Source organism: Passer domesticus, chromosome 3, assembly GCF_036417665.1.
Source record: "Passer domesticus isolate bPasDom1 chromosome 3, bPasDom1.hap1, whole genome shotgun sequence".
In the NCBI taxonomy this organism is placed as follows: domain Eukaryota; kingdom Metazoa; phylum Chordata; class Aves; order Passeriformes; family Passeridae; genus Passer; species Passer domesticus.
The window spans coordinates 92918296-92940431 of record NC_087476.1 but is presented as its reverse complement, the minus strand read 5'-3'; the positions used below and the strand labels follow the sequence as shown (position 1 = coordinate 92940431).

Sequence of the window (22136 nt, the reverse complement as noted above, 5' to 3'; positions counted from 1 at the left end):
GATGTTAAGTACAGAATATCTTGGACCTCCTTCAGCTTTACTGTATAAGCAATTAATAATTCGAGATTCAGAAAATAGAAACAAAGAAGAGGAAGCTCACCAAACATGGCTTTTCTTGAGAAACACAGAGGAAAAATCTCCCTAATGTATTCCTAACATGGAAAGATGATGGAAATTATTGACCTTTTCAGCGGTCAGGATTGTGGTTAGACTATATTGTATATGATACGATCTCTTAGTGGGACATCTTTTTGAAGGTCAGCTGCTCAAAGGAAAGGTTAATGTTTGCTGTCATGTACAAAAGAGCTCTGCAAAACTTCAACCAACTGGAAACCCTTGTCAGTTGGAAGTTTAATTAGATTAATTGGGCTTAATTATGTATAGTCCTTAATAACAGTTAAGCAGAGGCTAACTAACATACTTTAAATCTGTATTCTCAAAATTATTCTCAGCCTAAATTATTCTATGCTATATGTATATTTGAGTAGTCTCAGTTTCCATATAATATATTAATATTGCTACAGTTTATGTATAATATATTAATATTACTACATTATGCCAAAACTGTCTCCTCTAGCATGTGAAATATGATGTGTCAGCAGTTTATTTCAGCTTTTGAACCAAAATGAATAGTTGCTATAGCAGTTGTTACATCATAGCTCATTTGACATACTCAGAACAGTTGTGGATGAGGTTTTAAACAATTTTGTCACCTGTGTAGTAAGAGCAGGGGAGGACATATTTCTGAAAACTTGAAAACTAGAGCCTTCCTGCTGACACATGGTTTGGAACTGAATTCTCTAATGGCAAGATTTTCTGTGCTGATCTCAAACAGCACTGAGAAAAAAAATCAGACATAAAGAAAGATTCAAAGGCATTTAAGGCATATAATTAACTTTTCTAAGCTGTTCATTACAGCTATGTGAAAATACAGTTCTTCTCAATTTCACAGTACATGTATGAGGTCTTCGTAGGAGATTGCTACATATAGATGCATGACTTTGAAACAACTGAGTGCAAACAAATGTACTGCAACCATTTGATATGCTCTTTATTTTGCTCTGCACTGGTGTCAGTTTTCTCTCTAGATGATGCTTAGGTAGAACTTACTGGAAAAACCTTCTGCATTTTGCCAAAATATAGTTTAGGACCAGAATCTTTACTAACATATGAATAAACTAACTAGCTGCTTTATCAAACTAGCCAGGGGATCTGGACCATAACATAAAATACAGTGCTGTACTCCTGTCAGAAGCTTTTGCACTTTTGGTCTTCACTTTTTCCATGGTTCTTGAATCAAAGTTTTATTGGTAGAAACCTGGCATTAACAACATTAAATTTACACAGGCAAAGAAGCTCTGCTACATGTGTGGAGACAGGTAACACTTGACAGAACTTTCTGTCAAGCATTTCCAAGGATTTTGGCACAAGTGGAGGCCAGTGAGGGAGATGAGGCTCTAAACTGAACTTCTGAGATGTACTTAAGACCATCAAGGAGTTGAGGCAACACTGTAGGACAAAACAAAACTTCGCAGCTTTCACACAGCTGAGGGGTATTCGTTCAATCCAAGCACTGTCAAAACCCTCACATTTCAACTATTTTTATTTCTATAATATACTCAATTGACTAAATTAAAGTGAGAAGGCCTTTTCAACTTTCTTTTATTTCCTTTAAAATTAAATTAAAATTTACTTGTTCTCTGGAAAAATGCATGATATAAATAAAAAGCAGCAGAATAGAGTGCAAGAAGTGAAAGTATCAATCTCTCATGAGTAGATGAAATCCTTGTTTTCTAACCAATTCAGGTTCTTATTTGGTTGATTCATTCCTGTTCTTTGAAAAAAATTCTTACAACATGGCTATGAAACAGATCAATGTATTCAGGTCACAGGGAGTAACAGAAAAAGATTGAACGTGATTTCCTGACTGAAAGAGCTATTTCTCTACCACCCCTCCCTAGATATCTTGCCTTCAGCTCATCCTAATTCAATTAGACATAGTACTAGAAATGTCTCAAATTACAACAATTGCTGTAGCAAAAGGGGAGGAAGATGATAAGAAAGTACATACCTCTGACCTGCGTGGGACTGCTCCAAAATAACTCAATTACATGTTATAAAAATAACTGTTACCTATACTACTCTGTAGTGGTGATAGCTACATGGGAATAGATGCCATCATTTATAAAGTGCCTTTGACCTATTCACCTGGACCCAGATCAGTAATCCATCTGGCCTGGGACAATTTCTAACACTCCCAATCTGTCAACAGTTCCAAACAGCTGCCATTCCCAAAATAAAGCCAGCCTTTCAGACAAATGTCATCTCCTTTCCCTCAAGAAGTGGCATTATTCTTCTCTTTGCTCTTCCTCTCATAAATTTCACTGATGTGATAGGGGATCAGTCCTTGAAAAGGTGACTGAAGAAGTGGCAGATCCAGTAGCTGATAAACCATCTTAACCTGAAATGATAAAAGATTATTCACACTCATGCGCTGGGACTTGTGATTCTAAAGAAATATGGGCTTCATTTCTGCCTGAAAAAAATGGAGTGAAACATTATACTGAAAATCTACTTAGAATCTTTTTATTGGATATTTTTGTTTTTATGTTTATGAAAATTCTGAGGGATGACATTCTACCTTTATTATAACACTGCAGGCAGTGGAAATTAAATTAAATTTGTATTGTGAGGAGAAGCGATGACAGGGGACTGTTTGAATGAGGAAGGGACAAGACACTCCGTTGGACCCATTTGCTCTAAATTCCCACCCACAAAATTTCCATAATTTTTAACACAGCCAGCAGTTTTTGGGAATTACCTGTTTGTAAATCAAGATCATCCATAGGTGTGGTGTAAAAAGAGACTGTGTGAAAGTGGGCTTCCTTCACAGAACAGATTTATATGTATGAAAAACTGCTTCCATCTTGTTGAGTTCCTCCAGTACATTTGCCTTGAAGTGGGAGCAAGCTCTTGCAGATTTTAAAATGTTATAATTAGCTTTAGTACAGCTCTGTGCTGTCACTGCCAAACTGTTTTTCCACGTGGATCTAGCGAGTTCAAATCCTTCTGTTTCACGGTCCTCTGTGCATCTCACATGTGCATCAGAATATCCACAACAATGATGGATACCTTATGTTTTTGTATCTGCCTATAGCATGCAGTTACAGAGGATAAATATATGTACATTCAGTAGAGGAGCTTAAACTCCTATAAAGACTCAATAGCAAAAAAAAAAAAATTAGATTTTTTTTCACTAAGCAGATTGTCTGGCATTTTCAACTTGAAGTAAACTTGTTAACCAGTTACAGAGGGACAAAGTAGCACTGCTAAGAATAGTGTTTAAGTTATGATAAAAAGTATTAAAATTATTTTCTCTGCATTCCTAAGAAACATTGTGCTGGCAACCAGGTGATGGTTGGAAGTGTGGTTTGACTTGTATTTATTTTTCTGTTACTTGAATCATAATGAGTTCCCAATGAGTGCCAGTGATATTTTTACACGACACAAGAAACACAGCTAATTATAAAGGCAAATGCAGCAACAGCATATTAACAGCCATTAACTACCATGAACTTAATCAGGGCCTGTTTAATAACAGCATAAGCCTACAGCCTTTGGAAGTGAAAGCAATGTCTTTAAAAGGGGAATTATATAGAACTGGCCATTTATGATGCAGATCAATAACACTGATGACAAAGACCCTGTAGCACTCAATGGAAAATACAGAAGTTTTGAACAGTCAGAATTTAAAAGATAAGGCTGTGCTTACTGGATGGCATGCAGGAACCTTTGAAAAGAAACTATGAAAACATATTTTATGTCAAGTCCCAAATATTTTTTACTACTTTGATGGGGACTGTATTAGGTTTTATTATAAGTAGGACAGTTTAATTAATTGTATCAGGCGTTTTAATGCCCAGGAGATACTATCTAGTGTCTTTTTTTTTAATAAACTTTCCACTGAAGCAAATAACAAAAACTTCAAGACTTCCTGGGAAACAATCTTTTCTCTTAAAGAGAAACTGGTGATATCATTTATTCCCCACCAAGTCCTTTTATAACTTGTGAAGTTTTTTAATAGAGCTGTTTAGAAAACCCACTCCGTACAATGCAGTTATTTTATATCATTGTATTCATCTAACTAGCTGTGGATAAGAAAATATGGGGGTGTTTCATCATTTCTCTGAGCACTAGTGAATGGAGTTTTTCCATTAAAAATCCTATTTTACTGTATTAAAAAGAAGAATTCATTATCAATCAAGTACTTTCGTCCTGAGATGTCCCAGTTTCAGAAAGGTTTCATTTTTTCTTAAAGCTTTGGCAACTGGATAATCCGTCACTGAGTGGGAAATACATCAACTTATATTGAAGAGTGAAACCAGAAATAGTGAAAATTTGTTACTTATTCTTAATACAACTTCTATGACAAAATAAAACCTTTTGATAGAATGCTTTGATGTTCAATTTGATACTGTGTCAGCCTTAGGAGAAATAGGCAAATTCCTCCTCACTAAAGTATTCCAGGGCTTCGAAAATATGGAAGCTAATGTTGTTGTGTATATGATGTGTTAAAGTAGGTAGGCGTTGTTTTTTTTCAAGCAACTGCACTGAATTTTCATGACCAGTGATGGTTGTTTAAAATTTGAAAAGAGACTTGTGTCCAAGAGTTCAATGGCACATACCAATGTGTGACTGAATTTTGAGAATTTGATGGCACCCAAGGATACCCCTGATACTTCATTCTACTTTTAATTACAGAGCTGACACTATGGGGGTTCCTAAGGAACTGGCCACTGGAATTTCTAATGAGTAATAATCCTACATTCCCCCCACTCCCCAAAAAGGAAGGGTGTAAAATGAGTAAACAGTAAGGTATGGCAGCAGTAGCCCAAATGGTCTGCAAGAAGGATTAGGATCAAAATGGAAATTACTCTACCTTGGAAGCTTTGTAGGTGACAAGAATAAAGAGCTGAAAAAACCCAGTAATCTGACACAATTTTTACACCTCTCTAAAAATATAAGCACAGTCACTGTGGATTCATGGTGAAAACTTCATAATACCACAAAACCAAGACCGCCTACCTGGCCACCCATTTTAACCTCTGGATAGAACTGATAGACACTAACTATGGAAATATTTCACAGGGGGCAGAGAAGTAAGGTTTTCCATGGGGCTTATTGTTTTCACAAAGTATATTGGCTCTGTAAATAGTTCTGGTTAAAGTAAAAGCAGAGGATGCTCTGCAGCTACTTATCCCTGTGCTGCAACCTGGGAGCCGCTGGCTAGGCTCACAGTGCTCCCATGTGTGCCACACAAAAAACATCTCAAGGCACACAGTACCTCAGGTACACAGTCCTCACGTAAGAAAAGGCTTCCAAGGGGCAAGGCAGCTCATTGAGCTCCCCACTCACACTTCAGCCTCTGGAGTTGAGGTTGTAGCTTGGAACACAGTTTGGACAAAGGCAGTTTGGGTTTGGTGATGTTGTCCATAGGCAGGTTAAGGGGATGCCAGCACCTTGGAAGTGAGCAAACCCAAATCTGCAGTCAGCCAGAGCCATTATCTGGAAAATTTTGACACAGGGCCCCTTTTACTTGAAGCATGCTCATAATCATGCTTCATGATTATGAAGAGGACATGTTAATCTTTGCTAACAACAAGAGAACTGCCCTGTTTGACACCACACAAAGTGATGATACTGTAAAAATTCTTTGGGGTCTTTATGGAAAATAGGTCCTTGTTTAAATTCTGTCCTATGATTAGTTACCGCTTAATATTTTTTTAAACATCCTCAGGGGACACCCACTCACAATTCTGTGCAGTTTATAAACCAGAGTTTATTTTCTGCTAGCACAGCAGTACCTCAATGCTGTGTGAGAACTCAAGGATTTATGCATTAGTGGGGCAAACAGAAAGCCTATTTAGAATTTACTATGGCTCACATTGTCTAATCTTTTTTTTCCTTAGTGTTAGATCTACTGAAACATCTGTAAGTCTGTCCTGCTAAATAAAAGCGCCTGACTTTTAGAATAAAAGCAGCTCTTGTAGATTCTGTGTTCACAACATGTCATATGGTACAGCTTGGTCAGGATATTTTTGAAGTTAAATAGTGTTTAGAGAAGTTCCAAAACAAAAATCAATCCAAGAAAAAAAAATACAAACAGAAGATTTCTGGTTTGCAAAATGTTGAAATGTTGTCTGCCCTGCTTCTTTTTGAGTAAGGCTGATCTATAAAAACTGGCTTTGTCTGTACAGCTCTAACAAAGGCAATTGATTTAATTTTCTTTTTCAGATAAAATAATTACTTTTGTATGGACATGGAGGTATGGTGTTGCCTTATTTAAAGAACAACCAGTCCAATTTGGGAAGGATCAATGTTTGTGTGGTAACCTGTAGATGCACAAGGGATCTCACCCCAATCGCCTTGTCCATGGAGGAAAATTCCCTGAGCCCTGGATTACACACTGAAATACTTCTAGTTCCAGGCAGCCTATTTGAACATGTAACTACAACCTTGTTCCAGGTGTGCCACATGTCAGCACAGGCTTCAGAAAGCCAAAAATCTTCAGAGATAGTACTTTGATCTTTCTACTCCTCAAGTACATCACCAAGCTAAACTAAAAGCAAACAGCCCAGCATGTTTCATCTGCTCGGGAATGTGGTATTCCCTGGGAGAATGTACAATTTTCATCTTCTGTCCTTCTCTCATAATTTTAATTTTTTTTTTTTTTCAAACTGAAGGTTGTATGATTTAGTTTTTTAAGCTATGGGCTCCCAAACAGGCTTCTGATTAACCTCTTGTATAAGTATAGGACAAACTATTTGTGTCCAAATTCCCCAGTCAGACCACAACTCACAGAGACTTCTTGTCTCTCCTCTAGTGGGGATCTTGGGAGTTTCCATTTGTCTGGGGAAGGGTTGTTTATCAAACATGTGACTCTGGTTCTGCTTCACCTGAGTCTCATGACTGTTTTTAGACTGTAACAATCAAGATTTAATTTTTCCTTAAAATGGAAAAGCAAATTTCTATATTCTGTGATTGCAGAAAAAATTCGAAAGTGTGGAATGTTCCTCTAAAATGCAGAATCTAGAAGTCAAATAAAATATTTTCCTCCTCTCTTTCATGTTCTTACATTTTTTTAGTCAGTTTCTTCCTTTGGTGTTGGTTTTGTTTTTTGTTTTTTTTTTTTTTTTTTTTTTTTTTTTGCAGAGAAGGTGGAGGCACAAGAATTAACTCACTTACAGTAATTTTTTTTATTTTTTGAGGCTGATATTGAGCTTTTGCTCATTTTCTGACTATAAGGATTAAGCTGATCTCATTAAAACTGAATTGGCAACTAGTCTCCAAACAGCACCAGCTACCAACTCCTTCACTAAAGCAATTTAAGATCTGTGTGCCATGATCTATCTGAATCAAAGACAGATTCATGGGAACTCCTTTCTCGTAGTGCTTATGGTGGTCCATAAAAAATGTTTGGATAAGACCCTAAGAGGAGACACAGCCTGACTGACAGTCTGGGTAACATTCAGATCAGAGGAATTTGCAGTGCATGTGTCAAACCAAATATTTGCCTTTCAGTATTCTGAAAGGGGTGCAGAAGGCTTCCTTTTCCCCCTTATATGTGTCCTGCAGCCTGAGGGTAAGGGTTCAATGCTGGACAACCAAGGCTTTTCTCGTTTAAGTGTTAGTTCCTTGCTGGTATAATTTTAGATGTGAGTAATTGTTTTTCCCCCCTCTTTTATTTTTTTCTTTCTTTCTTGCATCAGTGGAAACAAAATATCAGAAGTATGGGAATATTGGAGCAAGTGGAAAGAGTGAAAACAACTGTTTTCCTGGAATATAATATTATGCCATGGGGGTCAGAAACAGATGAAGCTAAACAATGACAGAAGAGAGTGCCTTTAAACGTTTTTTTCTTGTTCCATTTTGAGCCATAAAATATTCAAAGCTACTAATCTTGCCATAAAAATAATTATTTTTCTTCTGGACAACTAGATTAGGATTTAAGCTACTAGTGAATGACCGGTTTCCTTTTATTCTTTCTATTCCTTTTTTTAATTTTTGTGCTGTCAGTATATTTAGTGCCAATTTTAGTATGGCTCATGTTGCTCAAGAGTGGTTGCAACAGACTTTGTGTTTTGTACACCCAAGAAACGACTGCTTGTAGCTATGAGGAACAATGTGAAGGACTGAGAAGGGAACTTGCTGGTCTGTATTTAACCATACTATTTTGAAAAACACATTTCAAGAAATAGTAATTTAAACAGTTTACAAAGAACAAGAAATTCTACAATTAAAAAGACTTCAAATAAAAGAAAAATCACTAAATTTATTGAAAATGCCAGATTCTTGAATTTCAAGTTCAAGATATTTCTTTAGCAAAAGGCTTTTGATTTTTTTAAACAAGGTTCCATTTTTTAAGTCACAGATTTGTTTGCTGAAGAGAAGAATTGCTTATGGGTATCACAAAGAAGTTATATTTTTTGAATTGGGGAAAAAGGCATTAATAGGTCTGAAATGCAGATCCATTAGTTTAGTTTTGCATGACGTGTTAGCTTTAAGAATTAATTCTGATTAATGACAAGGACTAATAAAATAAGTAGGGCTTCTCACACATTTCAAGTTAAATATATGATCAAGTGTTCTGCTGGATTTGACAGGCTGTGCTCTTCAGTAGATACAGAAAAGCATTTTTATCTTTTTTCCTTTTTTTTTTTTGTAAAACATAGTGAACTGAAGCATTTCACAATTTGGTGGTTTTTTTGGTTGGATTTTTTAGGTTTGTTTCTCTCTCTTTTTTTTTTTTTTTTTTTTGAGTGAGGACGATGGAGGAAACAGCTTTTCATTTAGAAATTTTCATTTGTAATTCTCACATACAAAAATGCAGTACTTGAAGATTTAGCACTTTAGCTGACAGGAACTTTTTGTCTAACTTTGTCAGACAAGAAATTATATTTTCCAGGCTATTTGATTCCTACAATCAAAATGGCTTTCATGCTTCAATTTTACAGAGCAGTCAGCAAATTTGTTGTTTTCCTTTGTCCAACATTACTCTGTATCTGGAAAGTCTGCTTTTGAATATTATGAACTTGATGCTATTCAATGGTGTTAATAATTTCTTCATCAATAATAATGGCGTTAATAACATTCTTTGATCTTTTTCAGGTAGTTAAAACCTTGAGAACACAGAATTTTTCACTCTTACAAATAAAGTTCAGTTGACTCACCTTCTCCAACTTCAGTATGGCATTGAAATAAATGTCACACAAAAGCATTATATTTTATGTGTGCTACCCCTCTACCAGTACAGTGAAGGAGTCAATTGGTGCTGCTCTGAACTGCTGAGTAGTAACCAGATTTAACATTAACAACTTTTTCCCTCAGAACAGGAGCCCATGAGCAACAATACTGAATTCACATTATGCCATTTACAGACAATGTTTTTTCCTTACAGGCTGTTTGCAGCTGGCAAGTTACCCCGGTCGCCAGCTCATGAGAGTCACAGTCAAGCTATGACAGAGCAGGTGTTTTATTTTGGCTGAGAAGAGCAAATTTCCAGCTGGAAAACAGCCTGTAGCCCTTTACATATGCTCAAAGATGCCACATAACAATGTAAAAAACAAAAAAAAGTTACCAAAACTTTGTCTTGGTACCCACAAGTTACAGCAGCTTCTTTTGTTGTCTGTAGTACTCTATGGACTGAGACAAGAACAGGTGAGGTAACTCCCCTCATATTTTTGAGATCTAAATCAGAAATTACCTAGGGTGAAAATGGTTCTTGCAAAAATACTGTCACACGTGCTGTCACACAGCAGCATTTTTGCTGATCATCCTGTGTGTAACAATACAGGCACCACCAGACCACCTAAACTGAAATCCAGTGATCTTGATTACACAAATCAGCCAATCTAGAAATTCCTTTCCTTTCTATTTCAGCATTACATTTGAATCTATTATTTTATTTAGGGCTTGGTACAACATGCTGAACCCTACAAAACTGCTTTATCTCTACTCAGTCTCGTGTGGTTTGTGAGATCTCTTAAGCCCTTTCCATCTTTTCCACACACTTTGTGCCATTTACTTTGTGTAACCTACTAATCTTGTATTTTTTACATTTATAAAGCTGCCAATTCTCAGTCTCATTCCTCTTTCCATAAACCTGTATCTGCTGATCCTTACTGGTCTTAGGAGAGCATCCTGCTCCCAGAAATTCTTCTTTTTCCCTAAAAAAAGGACCTAAAACCAGAAGAGATTCTTTGAGAACTTCCCTTTCCTCTCTACCCAGTGGTGAGGCTGGGACATACTTCCCCTCTGCACTAAGGGGAACTGACTGTGTACTTCTCCTTCCAGCCTTGCCCTCTTGCTGGTGCATTGGATGCCTGCTCTAATGCCAGAAGATAAGTGGTAGCAAGGTTAAACAGCAGTTAGCAATGTGATGCAATTACTGGGATGTTATAGGCCATATGGAGATTATAGCTAAGGTACATTTGTCTTCACTATGCTTCTTCGGTGCCCTATTAAAAAAAAAAAAAAAAGAAAAAAAAAGAAAAAAAGCCCTGTCTCCTACTGCCACAGAGATGCCATTATTTTCATCCATTATCGTTGTGCTGAGAATTCTTCTGTGGCCTCTTCCTCAAAATACACTTTTTTATTTTTTTTGTTTGTGACATTCCAATCAAACCACAAGAGAACCACTGAAAAGGGCCAGAAAGAAGGAAACTTCCCCAGCCCCACCATGAGGGACTGACAAAAGCCAGAAACTGGAGAGAGAAATCAGAGGAATGAAGGTGCTGATTGCCAGCTCCAAACCCTCAGTTCACCTGCTTGCCACTTGGTGCTTGTATAAGTGGTTTTTCCATCTGTAGCCTATATGCAGTCTAACTCAATAGCAGGTTCTTTGGTGCAGGAACCTCATTTACAGCTGGATTTGAAAACCAATAGTTCTGTAAAACCACTGTCTTGCTGAGGGGGACCTGAAACAAAGCCTGTGATTTTTGTAGAAGCCTGAATATGTATCTTCTGGAAACCATAAGAATGCACATTTTTTAGTCTCCCTGTCACTCAGGCAAGCTTCTGGACAGGTTGTGGACTGTCTTTCAGGAGAAATTTTTAAAACACAATTGAGGCAAAGACTTGCTAGTAGTGTTCTGGATATAAACCATTCCACTGGTAGTTTTCACAACAAGACTTCGGTCTTTTTCTGTAAGAGTATTTCGAACTCCCTCCTTTCCTCAGTTTCTTTACTATTTTTCACATTTTACAGAATGTTTCCAAATCATAAAAAATTTCATAAATAACAATTATAAAACCAGACAATATTATTACAGGAGGCTAAAAGGAATTCTGGAAATTATCACCCACAAATCTGATGGTAATTGTGCAGTAACAAATGAAGATCTGAGATGAAAACAAAGTGATGGATAAGAGTCTAACAACAGATACAAACAGAAATGGTTTTTTAAGAGTAACAACAAACCAAAAAAAACCCCAACCCCTCCTGTTCCCCCTCAAAAAAGAGGAAGCAGAGCTAAAACAATCTCTATTCAAAATTCTGTTCCACAACAAGTCTCAGTGGAGCCTTTGGGACTGTGGTCTCCATATTTCAGTCAGCTATGTGCTTAATGAAAAATTTAGAACTGAAGATTCAGGGAGTTCTTGAGTGTTTTTAGCACACTGGCTTTTGTTCTTGTGTTTGTGCTTTTGCCCAGCACCTCAGCTGTTGGATCATCCCTTTGGGACTTGAAAAACCTGGGTTTTTTCCTCCCTTTGTCCAACAGAATTCTGGCTTAAAAATTTCTCTCCAAAAGATTCTGGAGGGTGCCTTGGGGAAATCTGGGATCAGAGGAGCCTCTGAATATTTCTGTGGAAACTGTTCTATTTTGAATGAAATAATTAAATACTTGCTAAGCTGTTGGCCTTAAGGTTAGAGAACTTGCCTGGAAGGGGAGAAAAGAATATTTTGGACTGCTCTGATTCATAGTTCAGTATTTTATGTTAAACCAAACAGGGAAAAGACCTCTAGCATTTTCCTTCCAAGTAAGTCTTATTTTAAAGTCCTATTCACACATTTCTTTGCTGGTTTTTATGTGTCACCCAAACTTAGGTGAGAGGTATGAATGCAGTATAACTAGGGAAACCTGGAATTTTGTGCTCAGCATTCCCCGTTGCCTCACTTTGGTGCCTCTCTAAGCACTGTGTCAGACTTTGCAAAGCTTATTCTTATGTGCCTTGGCACCTAATTAGGGTCTGGTAAGTTGGGATATTTGGAAGTTCCTTCTGTGCATTTAATTTCTAATAATTTTCTTATTCTTTATCAAATTCCTATTCAATGAAAAATAAATCCTTCTGCTAATTGTAGCAAGACCTGGAAAGCATTTGGCTGTAACTCTGTATATCTTTGGATTGGAATTGATGTGACACCTTCTTCAGGACTCTTAGCTGCATTTAATTATTTCCCCTGTCAATAGTTGTCAGTCACACTGTTTGAGGCGATTCAAATTCAGGATGTAGAAAATAATTTGCATTTTTTTCCCTGGCATTTCCTGATTATTGAAATAACCTCCATACTATCATCTTCAAGAGTTTTTCCAGAGGCAAAGAATTTGGGTCGACTTCTTCTAGTAAAACTACAATAGAGTTTTTCTTCTTTTTCTCCCCCAAAGGCAGGGAAATATTTACACTCTGAATGGGTTCATGGTAAAAAGCCACTGAAGATTGTTTTCATTTTGTTTTATCCCCAGAGGTCTACAAGATGATGGGTTAATCTTTGATATTGAAAAAAGAAATAGATTCTATTGCAGTGGATGGCACTGCTAATATTAACACTGTATTTTTAGATGCAGGTGTCATAACATGCAAAATCATTCAGCACTAGATATCCTCAGTGTCCAAAAGATATGCTGGCTTCAAGCCTCTACAAGTCTCTTCCTTTAGAAATTATTATTGTGGGCAGGTAAAAGGACCATAGATGTTAAAAAAAATGTTAAATTTGTACCCATCTGACTCTGCAATGCTTCTGTAGAGTTATTTTAAACTTACTGCAGAAACCAAGAGGATATGAGTATGAATTAACATGTTACTTCATTTAGCACCTCATGGGAATCTGACACTGAAGAATGTTAGTTATCTAGGCTGAAAATAATAATTTAATATTTTTCATCCAGTATTACCTAGTTTATAGAGCTGCTTCCAGGCTGAGATGTTGCATTTAATTACAACGCAATAAGAAATTACCTGTCATACAATAATTTTTTACAGTTAATCGTCTTTCTCAGAAGCTGGTCTTCCTTGCAGCTGCATAGAGCCAAACAGTTTGGGCAATTTGGATATCTGGAAAGTTTCTGCTTACCAAAAGTTTTGGTTCCCCCTCAAAGAAGGGTAATAAATTTCTTGGGTGAAAACAGCAATTATTATATCATCGGTGGGGTACTTCTAGAATGCCACAAAGCTGAAAAATAAAGAACTTTGAGTGAGAATGAAAGTGATGACTCACAACATATTCTGTCCTGTTGCCTGTGTTACCCTGCTTACAAAACATTTTTCAAAATTTCCAAAAGTAAACTAAATGTTTAAGTGGTCTTCATGCTGTGAAAACCAGAGCCCAATTACTTCCCATCTTGAGAGGTAGGGAAAAAAGAAAAATCCAGAGGAGCAGGTCTAAGGACTCTAATATTCAAACCCTCTTTTTACTTTCCTGTTTCTCCAGTGACTCTTCAAGTCACCACCAACTTGTGTTTTGCAGAGCTGTGGTCTTAGAACTGTGTATTCCTAGTAGCACTTGAAGGCTGATTTCCAGGCAAAGGGCTGGTCTGCATTTCACCTGGGAAAGAATAGAATAACAGTGAGGATTTTGAAAACTATTCTAGCTCAGTAAACTTTGTGACTCTGCTATGAGCTGCTAATTACATGGGTAATTACAACAAAGAAGAAAGGGGTGGTAGATGAGGAGGATGGGTGCAAGACCCAGAAGAGGTTTATTCTGTAAGTAGTTTCTAACAAGCTAAAGCCAGCTGTATCTTCACCAGTGTTCACTGGCATTGTAAAATCATCCTTTCTGAATGGGAAATGTTCACTATGGACAAAATCCAAGAAAAACAGTCTCTTATTAGCTTAAGGTATCTTTAAATTTCTAGCTGCTGCAGATGAAATAGCATGGCAGGTTTGGAAGTGCAAGTTCAATGCACTGAACAAAGAACAAAGCACTGTCCAAAAACAGAAAAAAAAAGCCAAAGCATGTGACAAGAATATTTGAAGTGAACCACATCACTTTTTTTCACATCATGTGTAAGTGAACACTGAATCTTGGCACAAACACAGCCAGCTGAGGGGGAAAGGCTTTCACAGCTCTGTTCTAACCACCAATCTCTTTCTTTTTTTCTTTTTTTTTTTCTTTTCTTTTTTTTGTAAGTTTGGGACATTTCTGTCTGCAAGCTGACCCATTCCTTAAGCATATATACATGTCACTTGAGGATTTAAGAGTCAGAGACTTTAAGAGACTGTCCAGATCCCTCTTTTACAGTCCAAGAGACAGCTCCAAGAGGCTGAAATACTACAGGGACTTGAAACTGTGTGCAAAAAGTTTCTATTTCTTCAGCTAGTTAAAGTGCTTTGTTTCTATAATTTCATATGCATTAAAAATAAATGTGTAGCAAGTAGTATTTTAAACTAACTTTCTGTTATACTCTTGGCATCATCTCCAAAACAGTCGTATGTCTTAATGACATTCCATTTATTTAACTGCTTTTCTCATTAAAAACACTGCCCTGGTGGTACTGATTGCTCCAAGTTTGACTCTAGACTATACAGATCTGCATGAAGAGATGAAAACCTGGGGCAGAGCTGCAACCCTAGAGAAGGGAACTGCCCTATTATGAGTTTAATGGGTTTGAGGAAAAACATACATTGCCTGATACTCTTATTATCCAGGAAGTTACCCATCACTGTTAGTGATTCTGACTGAAAACACCAAAATAATTCAAGAAACTGTGTCTTTCAACAAACAGTGGTTTTAAAACTAACAGTGCTATTAAAATGGTCATGCATGATTCTGCAAATTGAAGGATTTTTAAAATTAAATGTAATTAAAGACAAAAACGGATGAAGTATTTTTAATTTGATTTTGTTTGATTTATCGGGAAAGTAGATTTTATCAGTACCCTGAATGGGTTTGTTACAACACAGTACAGATCTATACACCATGAGATGCTAAGTCCTTGGTTTTATTCTCTTCAGAAAACTGGCTTGACCAAGGCTTTGTACTCTGAGCCCTTGAGCTAAGAAAGGGTGGAAAAAAAGGTGTTATAGGCTTTTCTTATGCTCCCAGTATGAGAAAGTCATTCTCATTCAAAGCTCTCCCCTGGCTAAAACTTGGGTTTTGCCCTTGCAATGAAGATCTTGGGAACCAACAAAAGTCAGTACCCTGGACTCTAAAAAGCCTTTCAAGGGACTGTTCCCTGCTTGTGCCAAAGGGCAGTGAGAATGTGAAGGCCCTGTGGCACTCAGGAGCTCTCTGAAAGCCTGCAGCTCATGGATGAAGAGCTCCAAGCTGCACAGCTCTCAGAAGGAGGGCCCCTAGGAGTGATTTTGGAGCAGAATACAAACCCAGCTGTAACAGTCCAAGGATGGCTGCCAGCTGGAAGGGCCCCTCCAGGATGTGCATGCAAGGTTTATATCTGTGAAAAGTCCCACAGCTCCAACCAGCACACACTGGCACTGAGGCTCAGTGGAAGAAGAGGTGCAGTCAGGCCCCTAGAGCACTCTGAGAAAGCCAAAGTGGCACCTCCATTCTGTGACTCTCTGCTGCATTTTGCAGGATGCACATCCCAAGGATGGTATGGTACTCTCAGCAGAGTGTTTCTATCACCCACAACTGTGTGTCCTGTTTCTTGGAGCCTCAGGAGACTCTGCTGTGTTGCATAAGATGAGCTGTTAGGTGACACAAAGGCATGACTTCATGTATGCACTGTGAAATAAATTGATGCTAATAAAAGGAAATGCAAGGAGTTCAAGAAATGGAAATTACAGGTTATTACCTCATTTTCTGACTATTCTGTTGATAGACCACTCTGTGCAAAGAGTTAAAATATGGTTCAGCAGGTTGTTATTTGGTCTCAGTGACCTGCAGACCAGGAAGACATGAGCAACACACTGAGATTGGAGCTGTTTAATAATACAAACACTCCAGTGATGTACCAGGTGCTGCCTGAAGGCTTCAGCCTTCAGATGAGACTTTCAGCTCTTTATCTGAGCTCTTGCATTTTGGAGATAAATGATCACACTGCACTTTTGGGAAGAGCACAGGCACAACCCCAGGTTTCTAACTCACATTCACTTTCTTAACACATCATATAACATGCAGGGCGGTTACTGACTGAAGCTTGGCTGTTAATGTTTGCCTACACAGTCACTGTACTCACCAGCACATAATTCATCTGAACATAGTCTTTAGGATTTTGAAAGAGATATTAAATAAAACTAAATTACATTTTTTCCATTTTGTCTCACATATAAATCTCTATAAACATAAACCAATCCTGTGCGTACAGTTTGAGCACAAGCTTTGATTCTCATTTGCTTTAAATGAGAGTTTTTCACATCCTTAGAAGCAGTATCATTTCTGCTTTGAATGTTAATAATAACATATTCAAGGGGACTGAAAGTTTTGCAAAAAATCAGCAGCTCAAGTCACAGGTGCACTTCTCTTGCAGCACTTTCCTGAAGCAGTGTGTCTGTGTCTGTGTGTAGAGCAAGGGCCATGTAAGCAGCAGAGCTTCCCATGCCAGCATTTTCACTTCTATTTGTTATCACCAGATGCAAAAGTTATTTGTGCAAGCAGCAATTAACTGGCAGTGGTTTAATTTTTCTGAGGCCTGTAGGCCGTTCTCTGCAGAATTCAATCTCATATTAGAACTTAATTATTTAAAGAGTTTGGAGAAATAAAAGACCTTGACAGCAAGTTAAGTATGAGCTCAGGGAACCAGGGGTCCCTGTCCAAGTCACTTTTCTCTGCTGCTTGATTATGGATTTGACAAAAATCAGATTTAGTTTTTATTTATTATGTGCATTATCCTTGCAATTGCTGACAGAATCGTTGAATGCAAAGGCAAGTGAAGAAGTTCCCGTACTAAGTTCATAATTTGCTTGAAAAATTACTATACATTATTAAGGCCACCAAATGTCTGTGCAAAACTTCCTTATTCCTTGCTGATGCAAGTACAAAAAGGAATAAGAGATTTGAGAATTTGAGAAAAGATTTGTTTTCCATTTACCTAACCACTTATCACAGGGAGGAATTAATTTTGTTATGCTGTTCCCATACCCAGCCTTTCATTCTCCTGAAGAAAAGTGTAAGTAATGTAAATCACATGTATAATGTACAGAATAGACAGAATAGACATTAACTACAAATCTAACTCATACAAAATTTTGTGTAAAGATGGAATTTAACATTTTTAATGTTGCATACATTTTTTTTGTAAGAGAAATAACACTCTCCCAAAGCCCAATGAAGTTAGGTACACTCAGTATTCAGACAGAACATCAGACTAGCTCAGTTTTCAGGGGGAAAATATATTGGTGTGAGACTGTCACTACTCACTCATCACTTGCTTAAAAAATTTGCAGGTGGCAGAGTTGGTCAGAAAATAATGACAACTCTCCCTGTAGTCTGTCTCAGGTTATTTTTGGGAGTCATATGAAATTTTGGAATATAAATAAGAACAAAATCTTGTAGCAAATTTATTGACATTCCTGGAAAACAGGATATATGTGTGTGCTATAAAATAAAAAAGAAATCAATATGTTATTGGATAGAATGTTGTAATTCTGTGTAAAAATAGGTAGAAAACCTGAGAAGTTACTTAGAAATGTTGCAAACTTTTCAGCTTAAAGACTTATTTTGTGAGAAACGTTCAAAGTAACAAAATTCTTTAAGAGATCAGAAAAGAACAAAGAGATTCTGTAGAAACAATGGACCAAATATATCTCAAGGATAACCCCACTGAGATCAGTGGAATTGCACTAGGGATATACTTGGCCCAGTGACTCCAGAAATGATGTTAATGAGAAACCTTAACACTACTGCTAGAGAAATCTCTATTTAAACCATGCTGTGGCAGTTCATGTGAAAAAGTAAATGGGACCTTCACACGAACTGCACAGCATGTGAGTGTGAATCAACAGGCTATAATAAATTGGTTTGGTTTTCTTCTCCCAGACTTAAGCAAATATATTATATTGTAGAATTTGAGAAATTATAGGGAAGGTTATATATTATTTCATTACATTCCAAAGAGCCTGATTGGATTCAAAAAGGGCCTCATATTGAAAAATATATCATAATTACTACTAAAACCAGAAACTGTATCTCAGATTTAATGAGTGCTAAATCCCTATTAAAAATTCCCTTTTTGTCTAAAACTTGATCTGGTAGATATCAATAAGCTCTGGATAAAGAAATGTCTTCTAAGATAAAAGCCTCACATTTTTCAAAGGAAAGTAAACCTGAATGGGTTTCTAACAAATTTTTACTTTCTCATAGAAAGAAGCAATGATTTAAAAAGTGCAGCGGAATGAGCATCTGACATCCTATGACATGATAAATCCTGAAAATACTTGAACCCACAGAACTTGACCTAGCAGAGAAAGGAGTGACCCTTTCAACTTAAACTGCTGATCATAAAAAAAGTAAGACAAGATCAAGATTTTTTTTTTAATTTAGGGTAAAGTACTCACAAATAACAGAAGCTGAAAATGCCTGGGTTGCTCTGGCCTGCCTCAGACTGAATGCAGCTCTTACATAAAGCAGATTTGTAGGCATTCCACATATGCTGTTCCTAGGGATAAGTGGGGAAACTGAAATACAGAAAGGTAAGGTGGGCAGCATCCCTGAGATGAGGAGTAATAATGGAGTCAGGATCTCACCACACCCACTGATGTGAGGCAGAACCCAGCAATAATATCCCCACACCAGATCACGTATATAAAATATGAGTTATCCCTCGAGCTCTTTTCTGTCCGAGGATGCTGGCTTCAGTCTCCACCAAAGAACAATAACTTGTTTCCTAATCTAGTGGCTGCTTGCAGTGAAGTGTTCAAACTTTTCAAAAATAAAACAAAACAAAGCAACCCAAAAGACCCTCAGCAGTCTCTGGGTATGTGAGAGAGATTATAAATGTGATGCCTGTGTGCTGGGCTGAACTCTCTGCACTGGGTTTGGTGACCCTGGATGTCACTTCCAGTCCTCTAGCCCTACAAACTGTGATTTCGTTCCAGAGGTCACTGGAAAAGAAATGCAGCATTTCACAGATTTTATCTAGCACATGCAAAATGATCATGTCCTGACATTTCAGCTGTTGAAAAGAGCCAGTATTTACTACCTCACATGAAAAAGAGCAGAAGGCTAAAATACGTAACAGAGTAAAGCCATGATATGAGACAGATGAACTCATTTAGATAAAATAAGACAAGACTCAACCTTCATCTGAACTTCAAATTGAAGTAGTTAAAGCTGCCATGGAAGAAAGATTAAAAGTTACTCAATTTATTTGTCTTCCAGTTCTCCTTTTTACTTGAGACTGCTATTGAAGAACTGGCTAAGATTTAGGAGAGAGCAGTTCCTGTGCTGCTTCAGCTTTCTAAGCCATACCGAGCCAGGTAGTCAGCCTCTCATGCCTCCCTTTCCAGCCACATCCTGGTGTTCCTGCTCCCTCTTCTTGCTATCTGATGATACTTTAAATAAAAACTTTAGAACAAAAACTACTTTTTATTATATGATTACAAAGGGCCCAAGGTCCCTCTTCCAGCTGTTGTGTCCAGTGTGTTTGCAGTAAAAATTATAATGTTGATGAAAATATTATCTCTGTGCCCCCCAATGTCACCTAGAAGAATAAATATTTTTGACAGAGATATATTCTTCATATTCTATCTCTCAGGTTTAGTATCCTAACTGTAACTCATGTGAATTAAAAAAATAGTAGGAAAAGAGGCAGAAATATTGGACACAGTTTTGCTTGCCCTATATAAGCCCTGTGGTATTATGTGCCTTCATTCAAAAGTTAGATGCAAGCAAAGGCATTAACTACATTTTAATCCATACTTTATGGTATGCAATTATCATTCTGCTGTGTGCCATTTTGCTCTATACTGTTGTAATAATGGTTGGGATTTTTTTTTTTTTTTGGTGTGAATCCTTTGGGTTAGAAATGTCCCACAAAATATAATGGTAAATATTTTTGTAGAAGAAAATGGTATACAACTCAGCATGGTGCCACTCATAATTTGTTGTAAGATTATTCATAAATGTTAATTTCTCTATCTGGACTTCATAAATAGCTCAAACACCCCCAGCTGAGCATAAAAATAACTAATGTTTGATGGAAACTGTCTTTTGGGTCCTTTAACTGCTGTTTTTAAAAAGGCCATTTTCATCCTGTTTTGGGTTGCCAAACATGGCACAGGAAGGAGTCAGAAAACAACTCAGTGACTCCTATAAGTCTTTGTTTGTGAAACAGTCTTTAACCAAAACCAATAACCCTTGCTATAGCTCAGGAAAGTTGGAAAATGAGGTTTAGAACACTCATCAGTGGATTCTTTCATAGGCAGAAAATACTGGTTCAAGCTTCTTGGTCTTTCTGTTGGGGCCTAAGGGATGTTTTAGTCTTTCCACTGCCTCTGCCCCATTTTGTCTTTCTTCCACCTTCAAGGCACTTAAAGAAATCCTCACTTTTATTCATTCTCATCATATTCAATAGGTAATAATCTGGACAACAGGCAAAACAATGTTGTGAGAGATTCCAGTCAGCACACAGCCATGGAATCGTTATGATTGGAAGAAGTCTCTAATATTGAGTCCAACCATGAACCATATATAATTTGGTCCATCTGAAAATCTGCCTGGATACCACAATAGAAGTTCAGTGCTTGGGGCGTTGTTGAATCTGGGAAGATAAGGCACAGAAGAGTCATTCTACTTAGAATTTTGGATGAGCAAAAAGATGATCTAGTAACATTTATTACATGCTCACATGATATAAATATACCAGACAGTTGCATTTTTCAGTGTACTACAGGAGAAAAAAAACCAACAAAACCACCAAGAAATATCTGTGCAGGTCAACTGCAACAAATAGTTAAAAAATAATGTTAAAGAGGAGGAAAAAAAAAGAAATTGCGAAAAAAAATTTATATCTGATTCTAAGATCTTCCATAACTAAAGTGTGCAACATGACACAGCATTGTCTCTACTTGCCTGTGAAGTATTTATAGATTTTGATAGGGTTTTTTTGCAGCTGTGTTGAACAATTTTTGAATGCTGCCACAATCCAAACACAAGTAACTATTGCAGTAACAAAACAATGTGAATCACTCTCTAATTTTCTTCCAGCCGGTGTAATAGCAACTGTGTTAATCATTTAAGTGGTTTGCTGTATTTCCATCCTTTATACAGCAGTATTTAGAAGTGTTCCCATCACTCTGGCAAGGCACACTGCTGAGTTTATGTCATGCCAGTCTTAAATGGCCAAATACTAATTTGAAAACCTAGCAAAAATGAATATTAAGCGATATATAGGTCAGTCACAATCATTCATGGAAAGGCAGGAAATACGTTACAGCAACAGAGTGTAGTTTTCCCTAACATTTAGAAAGAGAAGCAAATAAATCACTTTCATGGCATCTAAGACATTGCAAAACTGTCTTAGCTGTAACAGCAGCCTGCAGGGCAATATTTACTGATAATTCTAATTATTGTTTTTATGGGTATTCAACTTTGGTATTTCAATTTCCTTAAAAATACTCCCCTAAAAGATTTAAATTACAAATTTCTGATCTTATACAATAATTTCACTATTATTAGGATGTCAGATCTCATTCTTGGTCAGTTCTTCAGTTTATAGGTAGTTATGGGCAAATTAGTCCTTACTTATTACAAGTGTTTTCCCTATTCAGTTGAAAAATACATTGAAATAAATTCAGTTTATGTAGTGATATCAGGGAGAATATTTTCATTTCAGTTTGTGCTACAATCCATGCCTATTTTTTATTTGTTTTGAATTTGTCAGTAGGGCACTCAGTAATGTTCTGAAATTTCATGCACAAAAGAATAGAGGTTTCAACCTCAGCAGACCTGGCAGAAG

General features: G+C 37.1%; 1 long non-coding RNA gene across 3 annotated transcripts in view; it reads left to right on the top strand.

Moving 5' to 3' along the window:
• Positions 1-21870, top strand: part of LOC135297150 (uncharacterized) — a 54739-nt gene extending 32869 nt beyond the window's left edge. For 2 of the 3 annotated variants that reach the window (XR_010359205.1, XR_010359207.1), the window contains exons 6-8: positions 18542-18687; positions 19559-19656; positions 20754-21870. This is a non-coding gene — a long non-coding RNA (uncharacterized LOC135297150). The remainder of the gene's footprint in view (positions 1-18541; positions 18688-19558; positions 19657-20753) is intronic. The other variant, XR_010359206.1, reaches the window with a different exon arrangement.
• Positions 21871-22136: the final 266 nt, after the last annotated feature.